Raw genomic sequence first — 18,155 nt, 5'->3', positions numbered from 1 at the left:
GCTGCTGAAGGGTCAACTGAGCTGAGGACTGAATAGCAACTGTTGGATTTAGCAACAGGAATATCTTTTGAGACTTCAGCTGGAGCATTCTCAGTACAGTGTGGAGAACAGGAGCAAGGTGAGAATGGTTTGAAAAATGATTGCAGGATGATAAAGTGGTAACATTATGTGCACACAACTCCTTGAAGAAGTTCTTCTATGAAGTAGGACAGTAATGGCTGATAACTGAAGAAGATTGTTTGATAATGGAAGTGGATGGTTTTATTTTTATTTTTTGTTTATTTTCAGATGAGACTGGATTTTCTATTAGCAGAGTCTAAAAGTCCATGTTATTTTTTGTATTTTTGTCTGTTTTTTGTGTTTGTAATTGATGTATCCCGAAGTCATAGAATACCTGATACAAAGTAGATATTCATTAAACCTTTGATGATTAAATCAGATTCTAGATCATGTTTTTCTGTGTGGATGGGAAATACATGAGGCCAAAAATGCAAAAGAGAACATTTTAAGAAGGGGCAGGGCTCAGATCCAGCACACATATAAAATTTTTGGTATTTAATGGCAGGAAGAAAACTTGACCTAATATAAGAGAACAGGAAAAAGATGAATGCAGATATAGTGGGTTTCTAGATTTGGGGTGAAGTTCTCATATCAGTTTCTAGAGATTCTGAGAGAGAATGAGGCAAAATTATCAGATGAGAGGAAGGAGAGGCCTGGGAAAATGATTGCCACAGTTGCTGAGATGAAACATAGCAAAGACATGGAGTAAAATTTTGGGGCAACTTCAGGCCGTATCTTACGGATTTATACCTTCTGTCTGGTTGGATGATCCCCATCATTATCAATCTGCCTGGATCCAGTAGGGGTGGGAAAAACTGATGACCGGTTGGGGTTCATCCAGGGTTTTGCCAAATAAATTGAGGGGAAGAGACCTGAAGCTATTTCTGAGGATATTTTTCTGGTGGAGCAGGAAAAGGAATGAAGACTGTAGGTGACTACAGAAGAAGAAAAATGAGTCCTTGGCAATCAGCTCCAAGAGTTATTGTAGAGAGCCGAAAGGATCGGAGATTGTGTTCAGATGCTGGGATATCTGAAGCTGTGAGTTTGAAGGCTGAATTGGTCGTTTCACTTAGTCACCTGGTCCGGACAGTCCATATTTCTCCCAGTATCGCTCTAACCTGCAGATTTTTCTCCATTTCCACTCTCATCTGAGCCCTTGTGACATTAATCAGCTGCGGGAGCCTCCTCACACATCCCCCGGCCTTTGGTCTCCTCCCTGCCTCTAACTTTGTTCCTAACCCATCTTTCTGCACTGATACCCTATTGATCTCAAAACACGTCCCCATCACACAGCATCCCTGTCCAGAGCCTTCCTTCTATGTCTGGGGCCCATCTAAAGAAGTCCATAGCTTAGCATTCAAAGCTTTCTATTATTTTGTCACACTTTACGTGTTGAATTATTTTCTGGTAATTCCTTGACAGGCGTTCACTTTGTGCCTGTGCTTTCTTCTTATCATCCACCCCCATGCCTTTGCCTGGGGAGGCCGTCCTCTTCGTTTCCTTCAGTGAAAAATCATTGTTGTGATTTTAATCTAAGTCTTTTTACTCTTACTTATTGTTTACTAAAGATTCATCGGAAGGGAAGCTCCCATGGCCTGCCAAGGGTGTATGTCATCTTTTAATGTGTTGGTGATGGCAGCAGTGGACGTAACATTTGAAGCTGAAAGCTCTGGCCAGTGTGGCTCAGTTGGTTGGAGTGTCATCCCAAAGACCAAGGGATCGCAGGTACGATTCCCAGTCAGGGAACGTGCCTGGGTTGTGGGTTCGTTCCTGGTCGGGGCTCCTATGAGAAGGCAGCCGCTGGATGTCTTTCTCTCCCTCTCCCTCTCTCTCCTCCCACCCCACCGCTCCCCAGTTCTCTTCCTCTCTCTCTAAAAGCACCCTCAGGTGAGGGTGAAATAAATACATAAATAAATAAATAAATAAATAAAGCTTAAAGATACTATTCTTTCTATACTACCTTTTAATGATTAGCAATAATAATGGTAATCACTGTAATAATGAAGACAATTTCAGTTGTCTAAATATGGGGAAAACTTTCTATGTGGTTTACCTGCAACTGCTTTAGTACATAACCTCACTCCTACACAATGGAATATTAATTATATTTAAAGAAAAACAACACTGCTATTCCGGGTACTTGAAACTATTAATGATAGAGAAATGCATTTTCACCATGTGATCCACAAGCATTTACGTGTTTACATTTCCCGGTGTGTTCAGCTCAGGGATGGATCTGCTTCCTGTGAAGCGGTGAGACTAGCTTAGCTCTCCACAGTATAACCTTCAAGGAGGTGAGAAGAAGGCTAAGAGGTCAGGTGTTCCAGGGAGCCCCTCGTCAGCCTGTGGCCTTGAAGACAGCACACTGAGGGAAGCCACCGGAGCTCTGAGTGGGGAAAGCACCAGCCATGTGCTCCTCCCTGTAACCTGCTCCTGTGGGCAGGCGCTGGGCTTTTAGGTAGACTCCTAGCTGGAGCTGTGAGGAGTGTCTCTCAGAGCCTCCGAGGGACAGAGAGCCTTTTCCAGGGGGAGTGTGGCACTTCTTCTTATATGCACCCAGAGTGCCATCCTGTGGCCTAAACTGAGCTGTGTTTGTGTGGCGTCGGAACTGCCTGTGGTGATTTTAAGGAGTTTTATGAGAAGCAAACATACAGTGGAAGTAAACTTTATCAAGGGTCCCTAAAAGTCTGACCAAGAGGGAAAAAAATTGGAAACTGCAGTGGAACACCTTATATATGCTAGTCAAAGGGGTCCGCTTACAGTCCTTGTCTCTACCATTGCTGGTTCCACGCTGGGGTCGATTCCCAGTTGCCATTTTCATTCCTCTGCTGGTTTCCCTGGTTTCTGTGCCCCTCCTCCCTCAAAGGTACATGAGCAATGATGCAGACTGTTGCCTGGATTTCAAAACAGGTGTTTAAATGCTGATATTTGTAATGTCAAGAGATTAGGTAACTTGATTTAAGGAAGTACGGCATCTCACACTCGGGCAAACCACAGCGAAACAGTACCTACTAGATTAAGGATGCACCCTGGCGCTTTGCCACAACCCGAGGCTTGTCAGACCGCAGGAAGTGAACCAGGACCTATCGTTTTAATCCCATTCCTTAATTCTAGCAAGGGTGCGAGGCAACAGGTGTTCTCATGCATTCCTGGGAAAGCATAGAATGAGCCAGTCTTTCTGGATGACAGCTTTGTTGGGGGAGGGGGGGTGTGCATGTATATATATATGTATAGAAAACGAATTTAAAAAAGTATTTCATATGGTGATATATATTGACCCAGCCAGGCTTCTTTCAGGAATTCACCTTTAGAAATTGAACAGAATGATATAGGAAGAACACTGTATCTTTATATTATTTACAGTAACTTATTTTTTAAAAAAACAATAGGAGACTGATTCAAGAGATAAAGAGCATCATACAGTGGAAATGCTGCATAGCCATTAAAAGTGATGTTTTAGAAGAAGGAATAATTAATGACAAAGAAAAATATTCCCCATATCTTAAGGGTCAACAAGCAAGTTATAGAATAGGACTTTGGGTCTTACAGGGGACATATAAAGGACCAACAAATAACCCCAACCCGAGGTAGAAACCAGCAGAGGGAGCTCAGATAATGGAGATCAAAACAGCAGCTTCCTAATACACTGTCACTTCTTGAATGTACCCCCTCCTCCAGTGAAACGGGGCTCTCAATCACAGGTCAACCCCAAGGATGCCAGGCCTCCCTGGCGTGGCTGGAGAGGGACCTCTCTGTGTTCGGGTCCTTTCCTCAGCTCCACTAAGCAGGTGATTACTTCTCTTGGAACAAGTAAGCAAGGCATTGAAAGGGGTTGGGAAGGTGCCTTTCCATCCGCGGTATACAAGCTTCTTTTTCTGGCAAGAGAGGAATAGCCACATAGGCTTTCCCATTTAATACTTGGCAGCTTTGACTGCTTCTGAATTGGTTTAGGACTTAAGTGGAGAAGAGCAGATTGTTATTATTGCTACCTCTATAAACCCTAATAAAGCCCTGGCTGGTATGGCTCAGTGGCTTGAGTGCCAGCCTGCGAAGCAAAGGGTTGCAGGTTCAATTCCCCATCAGGGCACCGGTCTGGGTTGCAGGGCAGGTCCCCAGTAGGGGGCACGCGAGAGGCAACCACACATTGCTGTTTCTCTCCCTCTCCACCCTCCCTTCCCCTTTTTCTAAAAATTAATAAATTTAAAAATGTATGTGTTAAAAAAAAAAACAAAACTATAATACAAAACTGTTTAAAAAACTATAATACAAAACTGTTTAAAAAACCTTAATAAATATGTATAGTGGTCTATAGATACTCAATTTTTGTATTAGTGTATTACTATAAATGTAACACTAGAAGTATTCATATCCATGCAAAATATTTTGTACAATGACATTCACTGCTTTTATGAATTTTATACACACATTCATATAGAAAAAAATATATTTAAATATACATTTATTATATATAAAAAAATACAGTATAAAAGTATATATAAATATATTCTACTATAAATTTATATATTATATTTTTTATTATGGTATTAAATATATATCTAAATGTCTCTGCATTTACAAAGAAAAAGAAAAGGTGTAATGACTAAGTTAAGCTGATGTCTCTCGTGTCCTAAAACTCTAGTTGGGTTCTTTAAATCAAGAAAAGGCAAGCATTCCCTAGGGTGTCGTAAGGCACCCTTTCACCATGAGGCGGGGAAAGGGGTCAGGACAGGACTGTGTGCCGTCTGCAGATACGTGAACAGCAGGAACCCTTCTGCTCCCTCTCAGATACACGAGGGGTGGAGGGGCCGCCCCGTGTTGTGGCACGGGGTGTGGATGGAGGTGGAGGCATCTGTAGGGAGGAAGGAATGAGAGCCAGGAATGTACTGACTCCTATCTCCAATGTCCTGAGAAAACTTCCTGCCAGAGTCTCCTTGGACCCGCCCACTGTTTGTCCCGTCCTGTGTACAGCATGTATTCCGGAACTCCTGCACTGAAAGAAATCCTTATCAAGGCATCGTTCCAGAGGTGAACCAGTTATTGAAATACTATGAGTAAATAATATCAGTAAATACTTCCTATTATGTATTAGGAATCACACCCTGACTTATTCAATCCTCCCTAACAACAATTCAAGGGATAAATACATTATACACTTTTTATAGATGCGAAAGCTCCGACACAGAGGTTAAGGAATTGCTCAAGGTCAGTCAGAAAGTAGGTGACAGAGCTAAATTTGTTCCTGTGTGATTTGGCTTCCGGGTTTGTGCACTTTGCTAGCATCCCAGGCAGCCTGCACAGGCTGATCCTTCCCCGTGTGCCCTTAACGTTCTCAAGTCATATGGCGATTGCAGGATGAAAGGATACTTTGGTTTAATATATTGAACCTTTTGGGGGAAACGCTATCGTAGTTAAAGGTACCAAGTGATTTGTATTAAAAATCATTAAAATGATAACCGAGCCATCTAGAACACATTTGGTATTGGAGGAAAAAAATAAATGACTGATACTTGAAATAGAAGCCCCAAAGCAACGTGTAATCACAGAAGAAAATAAGACGAGGAGGCCAGCCTCACTCACGTGATCCCACCCTGCCCTCCCCTTGTGATACTCAGTTTATCTTACAGTTAAAAAGAACAAACCCCTAGGATAAATCACTTCATTTCATATCATTCCTTTCTACTTTTTTGAATTTAAATTTGAAAATGTGAAGCCTGAGAAACCCTAGAATATAATCTTTTTAATAGGAAATTTAATTTAGGGGATGGCATGGAAGAAGAGCTGTAGAACCTCTAATGGATTTTTTTTTTTTCTGAAGGAACATGAAATTAAATATTGGTAATTATTTGCTATCCTTTTAAATGCAGATTCTAAATCCATTCTATCATAGGAACTTCCAGATGTAGCAAGCATTAATGTGACAATTGAAATGGCGAAACGCTTAAAAAATGATGAGAAACCTCATTTTCAAAACCAGATGACAGATACAAAAAGTTGGCGGTCTGTCTAAAAGAAAACATAGCATGCAGAAGGACATCTAAAAATACTGTAAACAAAAACTGAAAGCCAACTTGGAATTTCACTCCCGCAATGTTGTAGACTTCAGAATAGCACTGCTGACTTCTTTTCCCCTTTACAATGAAGTTGGATGGTTTTCACTTTGTTTCTTGTTTTTGTTTTTTTGAGGCATTCCTTGTAAATTTTATTTGGTGGTGGTTGTTTTTTTTTTAATATTTTCAATCCTACTGAGATGTAAATGTGTTCTGTAAGTAAGTTTCTCTGTCATGGTAGCACGCTGGGCTTCGGAAAGTAAGCACACAATGGGCTAATTCACTTTCGCCCCGTGGGTAATATCCCACACGAACACAGGGCCAGAGGTTGGCCGAGAGCAGTGAATTGCACCCTGTGCATCAGCATCCCCTGCAAGGCCCCCAAAACAGTCTCCTGGGCCCCATGCCCGTTGTCTCCGATTTAGCAGATACGGGGAGATGCCTGAAGATGCGCCTTTCTACCAAGTCCCCTGGCGATGTCCCTGCTTCTGGTATCTGGACCACACTTGGAAAATGCTTGCCCTTCCTGGAGGAAGAAGCAGCAGCACCTGTCGCTCCCACGCCCTGTCGTGAGTTTGAGTGTCAGCCACACCTGGAGGGACGCAGGGTGCGCGCTGGTGGCGGGGTGGGGAAGGAGGGCCGCAGTCCCTTCCAGCGTGACATCGGCAGACTTGGCCGAATCTATAGACTGATGAAATAAAGGGGGAAATGAGTACAGTATGAATTTGGAGAAAAGAGATTCTAAAACCCAACATATGTCATGAAGCATTTCAAAGTTCTGAACTGAGTCATACATTTGAAAATGCCTGATACGCGTATGTATGTACTAGCAGGAATAAAACAAAAACAAAAGTGTTAGCTCAAAAAAGCTATCCTGGCGGGCGATCCACTAATTAAATCAGAAAGAGTGAATAGGCAACTGGAAGGGAAATACCTGTATACCTGTCTAATTAGAGCTTGGTGCGGACAGCTGATAGCTGCCCTGTTGATCTTGGCGAATGAGAGTGGCGAACCCAACCATTTCCTTACGTGTGCATGTGATACAATATAAATGGGGTAGAAAATTTTCAAAACTTACTGCAGTGACTGTAAAATATATAGCCCTTCATCCCTATCTGTAGGTCATATCCAGAATTGAAACATTGTTGAAATAAATCCAGGAAAAAAGCAAATGAAATACAATGTGTGAAGTCCCAATTCTATGGAGCTTGGAAGAAGTCAGAAAGGGCTGCATATGAATGAGGTAGAGGGTGGTAAATTATGGCAGCTGCCTGTGCCATTTAGCTAATGAACATTGCTGGTGTTTAGAGAAAGTTGTCTCACCTTCCACTAAGATCTCTCTCCCTCCCCCTCCCTCCCTCCCTCCCTCCCTTCCCTCCCCCTTCCCTCCCCCTCCCTCCCCTCCCTCCCCCCTCCCTCCCCCCTCCCTCCCCCCTCCCTCCCTCCTTATATTCAACAAGTATTTTCATCCATCTGCTCTGTACCAGGCACTGACTATATTGGGTAACAATGAACAAGACAGATGTTGTCTTTTACGTTCATGGATCTCTGCAGTCTATTAAAGAAAATAGATATTGAGGAAATAATTTAGACTAGAAAACATACAATGAAGGAGGATTGTACTCTGTGAAAGCATATGGCAGTGGGACAGGTTCTGTCAAGGAATCAGAACAGGTTTCTCTGGGTAATCGATGTTTGGATTGGCTCTGCTTTGAAAGGCCTTGTCTGTTTCATATCCCCTGCTCTTAGAACGCTGCCTGGAACAAAGTGCGTACTCAGTAAATAGGCGTCAAATGAATAGCTCCGAGCTCCAGGCACGAACAGGGCTAGCTAAGTGAGGGCTCGAGTGGGAATGGAGAGTATTTCAGGAGGGTGGCAGGTAATACTGGGCCTAAACATAAAGTGTATGGAAATTAGCTGTCCAATATGGTACCCACTGGCCACATGTGGCTGTTAAGCACTTGGAATATGGCTTGTCCAAATCGACATGTACTGTAAGTGTTAAATACACAACAGGTTGGGAAGATTTAGTGTAAAAAAGGATGTAAAATTGCCCAACAATAAATTTTAAAATACTAATTACATGTTGAAATTACTGTATTTCGGATACATTGGATTAAATCAAATGTATTATTAATTTTATGTTTCTTTTAAAATGTTAATGTGGCTGCCAGAAAATATAACATCACAGGGCTGCATTGCATATGTGGCTCCCATTATATTTCTCTTGCACGACACTGATTATGTATATGGACACGTATTGCAAACTTGTGCTCTCTGCTCTGAAACGTGAACCATTCCATCATTTGTCCCTACACGGTGGCAAGTCCCAGAGAGAGAGAAACATGCTTCGTGCTGGAAGGCGGCGGTGTTGTAAAAGCTTACTGTTTTGACCTATTATTTGATGGTCGTGTTGTACATCTCAGTACAGAAACGTTAGAATCTAAGAATGCTGCTGAGTGAATAGATTTAGTGAGCAGCTTCTAAGAAGTGTGGTGATGGATATAAATGCCAAACATATTTTTTTCATGAGCCCCATTCCTTGTTTGTTTGCTTGAGGGGTTATGTTGATTTGATGGTTTTGGTGTTATTTGGCCCAGTGGTGATATATGGAGGCAAATTGGTTCTCTCTTTTTGAGAAAATAAACTATAAGAAATGGACGTAGTGTGGGACCATTCTCTATAGATACAATTTCAGCTAGTGGGTGTTTAAAATTCCTGAATAGGAAATAGTGCTAATGATCAGAGCCTTTGTATTCTGAATGCATTCAGAGGGATGGTGGTGTCTGGAAAGAACGGGGACGTGTTGTAAAAGTTGATTCTGAAGTTCAGCTCTGTGTGCATATTAAGCAATAGAAGCAGGGGACTGGCTACATATTTGCAACTGGTTTCAAGGGAGGGCAAGGGGAGCTCTTTGGTTCAAATAAATAACTAAATTGGAGTAGAGTGATAGCACACAAAGCTATAAAAACAAACAACAAAACAATATTCTCCCACAGGGAAATCTATAAACCTAAACATTAAGATTAAGAACGTAGGGTCAAAACAGTTAAAATGCATGCCAAGGTCTAATGTTACCTATCCACTATACCTTTAGATGACATTTTTATTATCTCATTCTGTTCTTTGTTCACTTGAAATTAGAAGGGGCCAAGAAGTAATAGTTCATTTAACTTTCTTGATGAAGAGTGGACAAGCCAAGATAAACCAGGTTGGGCAAGTTTATGATATTCAGTCTGTCTTCCACACAGGTGCCAAAAACTGCCAAGTGTCTGGGCCCATGTCATCTAAGTATTCCACCTAGGAGTTTGTTTTGTTTTGTTTTGTTTTTTAGTTTAAGAGAATCACGTTTACTTTGGACTACATTTGAGTAAGGCAGTGGTACTTCTTCGCCCTTTGTGTAAATTTTTGAGATTTTGTGTGTTAGCTTTACTTTGGGTATGATGTTGTTTTGATACACAAAATTATGGCTTTGGAATTTTAGCTCAGTCCTCATAAGGGACAAATAATATTTGAAAAATATTTATTGAATGCCTACTGTGTGCCAAGGCAAATCTCTGTTTAACATCTTTAAAAGAGGAAGCATCATCCACACTTGAAACATAGAAAGATCTTTAGCAAATAGTGCTCAGGAAAACTAAGCAAAATAGAAAAGAGGATGCAGGGCCAAGTTCAGGGCTTTTGGGGGCATCCTGTGAGATGGAGTTCTCCTGGCAACTGCTCAATTAAGAGCTCACAAGGTTAATTTTCTCTCTGTTTTGGAAACCCAAAAGAGAAAATTTTAGAGGGCTATGAAATATTCTCTTTGAGGTTAAGGAAAACTTTTCCAAAACTAAGAAAACTACACAGTAGAAGTGCCAAAGGTAATAAAGAAAGATGTTGAGGAGGAGGAGATGCTGAACCCAAAGCCTGAGGAAATATTAGCCTTCAATCTAGTTCAACAAGTACGATGTAATCCAGCTGTGTTTGTTAATGTAGGCCAACCACTGCTGCAAACTAGCTCTAAGAAGGTATTTACTTCTCAATAACACTAGTAAGCAGGTGAAAAGCAGTGGGCAGTTCTCTTGCACACTGTCATTTGGGGAAGGAGGGGACCCAGGCTGATAAAGACTGTGCTGTCTTCAACATATATCTTCTAGTCCTCTCCATTCTGGCCAGCTGTGTGGGGATAGGGGCATGGAGAAACACCTAAAAGATTTTTATGGGTTGTGCCTGGAAATGGTTTGCATAATTTCTCTTTTTCCACTGGTAGGTAGATCTGTTATACAGCCACAGATCACTGCAACAGAGGCTGTGGATGATACGTCCAGATGTCCACCAGCAGTTAGGTTGGCAGCTGGTACTCACCACTAGGTTGGTTCCACTGAGCCCTGAACCCGTGCACTGTAAACACAGTGATTTTTGTCTTCAGATAACTTTTGAGCAGAGGTAATGCAATACCCCATGTCAAGTCAATACTTGTAACATTTCAGTTCTTTTAGAGTATCTTCCATACGTTCAGCTGGATGTTGGACTCTGACCTCACATGTCAGAGCTCACTTGGTAGAAGTTCAAGTAAATATATTGTATCATCTTGTTCCTATAATGATCATGCAGATACTGTGATGAATCAGAAGACTATGTTTTTGGAGTCACACAGAACTGGGTTTGGGTTTTTGTTTTTGACTTCATGGCTTTGTGCGTTTGGGTAAATGTCTTAACATCTTTGTGTCTTAGATTTTGCATTTTAATGACAAAAAACCAAAACAAAACACCTTCCAAAGTTGTCCGGCGAATTAAATGATTTTTAAAATGTATAAATAATTTTTAAAAATTAAAATCTTAGCACCAAGTCTTAATTTTTCCATGTTCAAATAGCTGTCAATATCTATTGCTCAAATAATTTAGTTTCAAAAGCCAAGAGTGGAGGTTGAGTTTTCTTAAATGATGTGATAGCATCAATGAAGACAGTGATATTTTCTCCTTTAGTCATCAGAAGTATTAATATATTAATAATGAGATATATCCCCAAATTCTGGTCATTATGCAGTACCTAGGGCCATGTTTAATATGTAGTTGGTGTTCTATAAACACTTACTAAATGCCTGACTGCCCTTGAATCAGTACCCTAGAACTGATGACAAACAAAATTTGTTACAAGCTAAAACTCTGAAGATTCTGCTATAACAGTGACATCTACTTTCTGTACCTCAGATGGGATTGAATACAAGGGAAAAGAACTTGGTAAGACACATTCAAAGCTTGCCTGCCGAATCAGTTCAAAATAAAGTTGGTAGATTCTTTCATGTCTTGGTGTTGCTTCCTCTGAGATAGTCCAAGTTGCTTGATGGATATGAGAAAAAGAAAAGGCATTTTCCACAATGAGCATAAAGCAGTAAGTGGTTTACACATCTAGCGATCAGCTGGCACGGTGACCATGGACTTCTGAGCTCCCAAGGATCTCAGCAAGTGTGCAGACGCACGGAGAGAAAGGCGGAAAAGAGAGAAAAGGCGGTTTCAGGAATAGCTTCCTCCTTCAGACCTTTTCCACCTAAGAGTTGCCTCATTCAAAGTCTTCAAACAAAACTCAGGAAGAAAGCCCTTTGTGTCAGACCCATGTGGAGGGCTGAATGCGTAGAGCAAGTCTCTCCTCCCTGTTGTGTGGAGATGAAATGGGAACTCGCTCTCTGAGGTATTTGTGCCCCAAGTCGTTTCTTCATCCAGCGGACCTGGTCCCCAGGTAGAGTAGATTGTATCTGGGTCAGCCGGCTCATCGGCCCTGGTTATAAACCTCTCCATTTGCTCTTATGCAGCTGCAAGGACTTGCTGGACTTGGGAAATATAAGACTCTTCCTCTTACAAAGGTTACATTACAACAACAAAACAAAACAAGAAACTAAAGAGGAGGAAGCCCAGCAATGAATAGGAAAAAAAACAAACAAACCCTAAATTATTCACAAGAATAATGACTGTTGATGGTGAAGTAATAAAAAAGAAAACCTGGTAGAAGGTAAGGAGTGAGTGTTGAATGCAGGAAAGAGGATCCAGGAAGTTCCTTGGGTGGAGGTGGAGGGCGTGGGAGCTCAGCCCTGCACGGTGGCCAGGAGGGAAGGAGGTGGCCACCCATGGCTTTGCGGGCAGACCTTTGTGAGAAGGGAGAGCAGTACAGGCCAAGGCCCTGTGCAGGCGTGGTTCTGACTAGTTCAAGGAAGACAAAGCAGACCCTTGTGTCAAGAGGGGAGTGAATGTGGCTGAAGTTGTGAGAGCAGATGTCAGATCACTTAGGTCCCCGTAGGTCACAGGAACTAGTGTAGATGTTATCCGAAGTGCGCTGAGAAACTAACTCTTGGTACCCACTTAAGAAGTCAGTTACTTCTGTTCCATGTGGTTAAATACTCTGTACCACTGAGAGTTCTTTTTCTCGTGTCTCGGGCCCTGCAGTCACACCCTTAGTCCCGAAGTCTGTCAAATTGCAGGAGGAATGGAGAATCATAAAAAGAATTTTAATAAGATTTATTGACACTTGCAAATTGCAAGCTCTTGAATGGCAAACTTTATTTCTTTGTAATGTCCTTTGCATTTAGGATAGAGTAAGGAGTAAAATCTTTTCTTTTTTTTTTTTTTTTTTTTGTTCTAGATGACTGTAATGAGGACTTTTATTTAATGTATCAGAAATTACCCCATAATGAAGTTCCTATCTCTAAAGGGTGGTTGCTAAAGCCATGTTCTTTCTTTAAGGCATGTTTCTCATTTAAAAACACTTATCTGTGCAAGAAGGAATGAAATGGTTAAGAGAATTGGTGCTAATTAGGAATGACAAGCTCATTATACACTCCTGTTTCCTCTTACTTCTTGGTATGTTTTCTATCGGTTTTATGCACACTGTTGGTATTTATAAATTCTTTATTGTTTTTCAAAACATAGATTTCAATTATGTGTTGCTTTGATTTTTATAGCTACATTTGTTTGATGTTTGTCTATTTAGGAGAAGTTTCGAAAGAACAAGAGATGTTAGACTATTTCAGTTGAGGCATAAAACCTCCAACCAGAAAATTTAAAAACAAAACAAAACATGTCTGTGGTGATTTAAATGAAACAGTAGCTCTGAGGTACATTTGTTCAAAAGTCGAGATTTGGTGTGATATCAGTTTTATTTTTACTTTGTGCTCTGTTCTTCATTAGGTATACAGCGATGCTGTTGGGACGCGTGTTGCCACAATTTCTTCTCTCCCCAGAATTGTTTGGAACTCAGGATTATTCAAGAGATGTTTTGAAACAATGAGTTTTTGATGGTGTTTGGTAAAAGGTCTTGGGGAGCCCGATGAGGCTGTGATGGCTGCCGTGCTCAATGCTCCTTTTCCCCATGCATGATGTGTTCCGTGGGCTTTCGCTCCGGCGTGGCTCTTCAGCTTTTGGATGTGATCCTATGCTAAGGGGTGCCCACCCTGTAAGTGATCAAGTGCCTTTGGTGATGATTCCTGGGCATGCCTGCTTGCGTTGCCTGAGATGCACGCGGATGAGGGAGAGATTGTCTCTCTGGTTGGGAATCCCCATCGGCCCTGGCTGCAAACAAAAGCGAGCGGGCAAGGTTAGAAACTCTTGATGAAGGGGGACCGTCAAATGTTGATGGTAAAGGAAACTCTCCCGTTGTAACCCGCATGAGAAATAAAATTTATCAGTCAATCCATGTTTCATCGTGAAGAGTTGATCCAAAATGAAGAAGCAGAGGTTGCAGTGATGGGCACCTCTCCTAATAATGCATTGGAAATAGCAAAAACTATGAGGGAATTTCTGCTGGCGTTCACCTTTTGGGTTTTACTGATGATTAAGGTAGTAGGTGTTTATTGAAGGTGTAATTGGTACTAAAATTAAAGTATTGTATTAACCTCAAAATACAGTGTCATGTAATGATCGGTGGTAAAGTAAACATTGAAGAATTCATGCAATTTATCCATATTCCTTCTGCCTCCTTCCTGCCCTGCTGTGAAGGAGGGTCTTCTGCTTGTCTGCTTCTGCACCCACGTACCTCCGTGGCAGTGTAAGTGCAGAGAAAGAGGAGAGTAGATTCAGAATGATTCACTTAGTGAAAATCAACAAGGAAGGGAAGGGGAAATAAGAAAAGAGAGAAACTAGAAATAGGGAAAGATGTTTTGGAGGACTTTGGACGAAAGAAAAAAGAACGTGGAGTAATTGCTCTGTGGTGTGAGATTGGGGGAGGTCACGTTGCATTCTTAGCCTTTTATTTCTTAGCTATAAAACAGTTAAAATATGTTACTGTCTGGTCACTTACAGATTCAGGAGTAAACCAGTGCCAAAATACACCGTTAAATATTTTAAATACTGTACGTAAGAGAATAAAATGAATTTCTGGTCAGTTCATTCATATTCATTAATGATTCCTAATATAGTTTTTTTTTTTTTTTTTGCTATGACTAACAAGTATCATCTAGTTATGAGAGGGCATTATACAAAATCATTAAAACATGCTTAACTGTACTGTGTTAATTATGCAATGATAAATTATTCTTTACTTCTTTGTTAACAGTATTGTAGCAGGAGAATTAGCATTGTTTGTTCCTCTTTGAAGAAAAAAATATTAATATTAAAAAATGAAAATTCTGGAAACTTAATGTTGTGGAATGACAGTTTTAATTTGATTTTTAAAATCCTATTTGCTGCTCCCCTCAGCTATAAAAGTTTAACCATTCTGCCGCTGTAATTACAGCGGCTGTTTATCTCCCTTTCCGTGGCTGTACGTAGCGCTGTGCAGCACACTGAGGGCTCGCGTCGGGCTCTGAATCGGGGCACCTAAGGGATCCCACTAAATCTTCTGCTAAATTGAATCTAATAATATAATTTAAATTTCTTCTCGTTTCACTCTCTGCTTTTGAATCATTTCATTATGAAGCAACAAACAAGTCAGTAAATGTTTACGGAGCACTGTGGAAGGCGCTGTGGAAGGCAGGAAGGCAACCCAGATTCGCGCACACGCCCTGCCTTGCAGGGGTGACAGTTTAACATGACAGTTAGGCACCTATATAATCAACAGAGAGAGTGTAATGTAATCCTTGATGTGGGGCAGTGCAAAGGCATTTTAGGACCTAGAAAGGAAAATGATTCTGGCTAGGTTGTTTGGTGAAGTTTGAGCCTGGCCTCAAACAATAAAAGCAACAATAATGACCAGCGCCACCATGTGCAGAACAGGTGCTCCGCCTGGGATGCTGGCTGTCAGGGCTCTCCATGCCCTGGGCCTTTAAATGCTCACAAGACCTCTCTGACTTCGGCCCTGGTATTGTCCCATTTCACAGGTGCAGAAGCAAGGAAGATTCTATCAGGCCGGGGCTCCCTAAAGTATGGTCCCAGCCCCCGAAGCCTTAGAGTGGGAACTCTGTACCCTCCCTGTCCCAGACTTACTGAGTAAAACATTCTGAAAGTAGGACAACAGTCTGTGTTCTGACAATCTACCCAGGTGATTTTGTTGTTCACTGAAGTTCAGGAATCACACAGCCTTAGGTAAAGAGAATAAAGGTGGCAAAAAGCGTGACGTAGGACATAGAGCCTGTGATTCTTGGCCAGTGGTCCCATCTTTGCTGCTTAATTCATGTGTGACCTTGAATATGTTATTAACATCTTTAAAGATGTAAACACAATAATGCAGCTTAATTATTTAATCTCCTAATGGAGTATCCATTGCTGTAATTCCAAATGGTCCAGAACATTTTTATAATATGTAGGTCTTCTGTATATGTTGGTTAAATTGTTGTTTGACTTTAAGCAAGTTTCTTTAACAGTTGCGGAAAGCTGATAACCAGGAACATGTTTCTGGAGGAAAATAAAAAGTAAAAGTTTACTCCAGCGACCTGAAAGAAAAATGGGTTTACATCTTTATCATCTGTAAAATGGGGAGAACATTTGTAGGTACCCCTTATCGCTGTTTTGAGGATTCAGTGAGATCATGCACATAAAATCCTTCCACACAGGTCCTGATACAATGTAATCTTTCAATAAATGTAGCTTTTAGTATAGTGATGTCATCACTGTCACCGTCATCATCGTCATCCTTGTCATCATCCAGGTGAAGAGAGGAGCATGAATTGAGGCAAGGAAGAGGGAGTAGATGGCTTTCCTAACACAAGATTAAGGGGGCCATTTCTTTCTATAGTGGCAAATGCAAGTCACAAATAATGAGTTGAAAGACTAAGGACTCAGTATTTATATCCTTCAAGACACTTTTTGATTAATTTTTCCCCACAGAGATGTGTGTGTGTGTGCGCGCGCGCGCACGCATGCACACACGCGCGCACACACACACACACACACACACTTTCCTGGAACATTCACGGGTACACCCTATCTTAAATAAATTCTCTCTCTCTCTCTCTCTCTGTTACCCTGTAATTGTTCTAATTGGAAACACACACGCTGCCTCTCCCTGGAATAGACAGCCAAGTCCCCAGGGAGAGTCAACTTGTTCCTGTCCCGGGGTCACCCATGAGCTTTTGACTTCAGGTCAGTGGCCCAAAGTTTCTCATATATAAAATGGGGGTGATATTAACGTGAAGTGTTTTTTTTTAAACAGGCTTATTGATGTGCTCGCTTGGGCAGCACATATACTAAAATTGGAACGATACAGAGAAGATTAGCATGGCCCCTGCGCAAGGATGACACGCAAATTCGTGAAGCGTTCCATAAAAAAAAATAAAAAAATAAAAAAAATAAACAGGCTTATTGAGATGTTTAATTTAATTTTAAAATTTAAAATATTGTTACCTTTGGGTGAGAATTGGAAGAAATAATGCAAGGAAAGCTGTAATTTCACTGCCTGAAAGATAAGAAGTTCTCACTAGCAATTGCTTTCTTCTTTCTCTTTTCTTTTTTGTTCTTTCTCATTTTTTTCTTTTCCTTCTCCCCTTCTCTCTTTCTCCCCCCCACCCCCTGCAACTCTTTTGGTGCCCAGTGAATGGAAGAAGGCCATCACTCATAGCTTTGTGAAATTCCAACATGGTGTGACTTGGCAGAACAGGGCAAGAAGGCACCAGTGTATAATTGCCAGTTCTTTCCATTGCTTTTCCTAGATGATAAAGTCTGGGTGCCCTGGTGCTGGGTGGGTGCGGGCATGGGTCACAGGAGGGAGATGATAAGGGAGGGGGGCAGGGGACACGATTGCTGCAGACCCAACAGCCACTTGGCAAACCTTGGGGAAGTAAGAGGATTAAAGAAGATGCATTTTCTGGTCTCAAATACCCACCTTGGAAGATAATTCCGGGAATTTTTCAAGTACAATGCAAGGCTGTATGTTCTCCGAGTACTAAAACGTCTAAACACGCTTCTGTTACCATCCAGTTCTATTAGTTTGGGCAAATCGTGTTCATGTCCCTCTTCCATTTGGTTAAGTAAATGAATGACTGAATGAGTGAGCGCAGACTTGCTAGCGTATGTGCGTGCTTTCTGTGTGTCAGGCACTGTGTTAATATCGTATTTCATATGAACAGTCCTAATTCCTCACAAGTCAAGCCCAGTAAAGATTAGTATTCTCATTGTGCAGAGGAGTAAAGAAAGACTAAGGCAGGCTAAGAATTTTGCTCAGGGGTAAATGGATGTCAAAAGGAGTTCAAGCTGGAGTTCAAAACCACACGTGTGGACTCGGAGACTGGACTCCTGAATATTACCCAAGGAGGACCGAGGCCGATGGAAGCAGAGAATTCAGAGTGTCTTAGCCTCAGACTAGAAGTCTATGGATTTGACCCACCCGTGGATTTTTACATATCCTACCTGGATTTTAATCTGCTTTCTAACAGTTCCCCATGTGCCAAAATAATGATTTTTTTCACAATCTTACCTTTCTAATTTGAAAATATTTTTACAATGCCCTTTTTACATGCCAGCCTTCACCATTCTGGTGTTGGCTCTCTTGATTTAGAAAACATTTCGGAATGCTAGGCGTTTCTGCTCACTCTGATGAAGAGTAAAAGCATATTTGCTTAGTTTGTGCTGCATCTCCAGTGGCCAGGACTAGGTCAAACACAGGATTCCTAGTAGCCAGGGAGCTTATTTTGGATGTGAAATCGG

General features: G+C 41.4%; 1 non-coding gene across 1 annotated transcript; it reads left to right on the top strand.

Moving 5' to 3' along the window:
- The first annotated feature begins 16,675 nt into the window (after nucleotides 1-16,675).
- Nucleotides 16,676-16,782, top strand: LOC129066779 (U6 spliceosomal RNA). The gene has a single exon (XR_008528719.1). It is a non-coding gene; the product is annotated as a U6 spliceosomal RNA (small nuclear RNA).
- Nucleotides 16,783-18,155: the final 1,373 nt, after the last annotated feature.

The sequence above is a fragment of the Pteronotus mesoamericanus genome, unplaced genomic scaffold (genome assembly GCF_021234165.1).
Source record: "Pteronotus mesoamericanus isolate MK-2021 breed Mesoamerican mustached bat unplaced genomic scaffold, CSHL_Meso_final contig_2, whole genome shotgun sequence".
Classification (NCBI taxonomy): Eukaryota; Metazoa; Chordata; class Mammalia; order Chiroptera; family Mormoopidae; genus Pteronotus; species Pteronotus mesoamericanus.
Note: the sequence above shows the minus strand (reverse complement) of the source record. Positions and strands in the feature narration are given on the sequence as shown.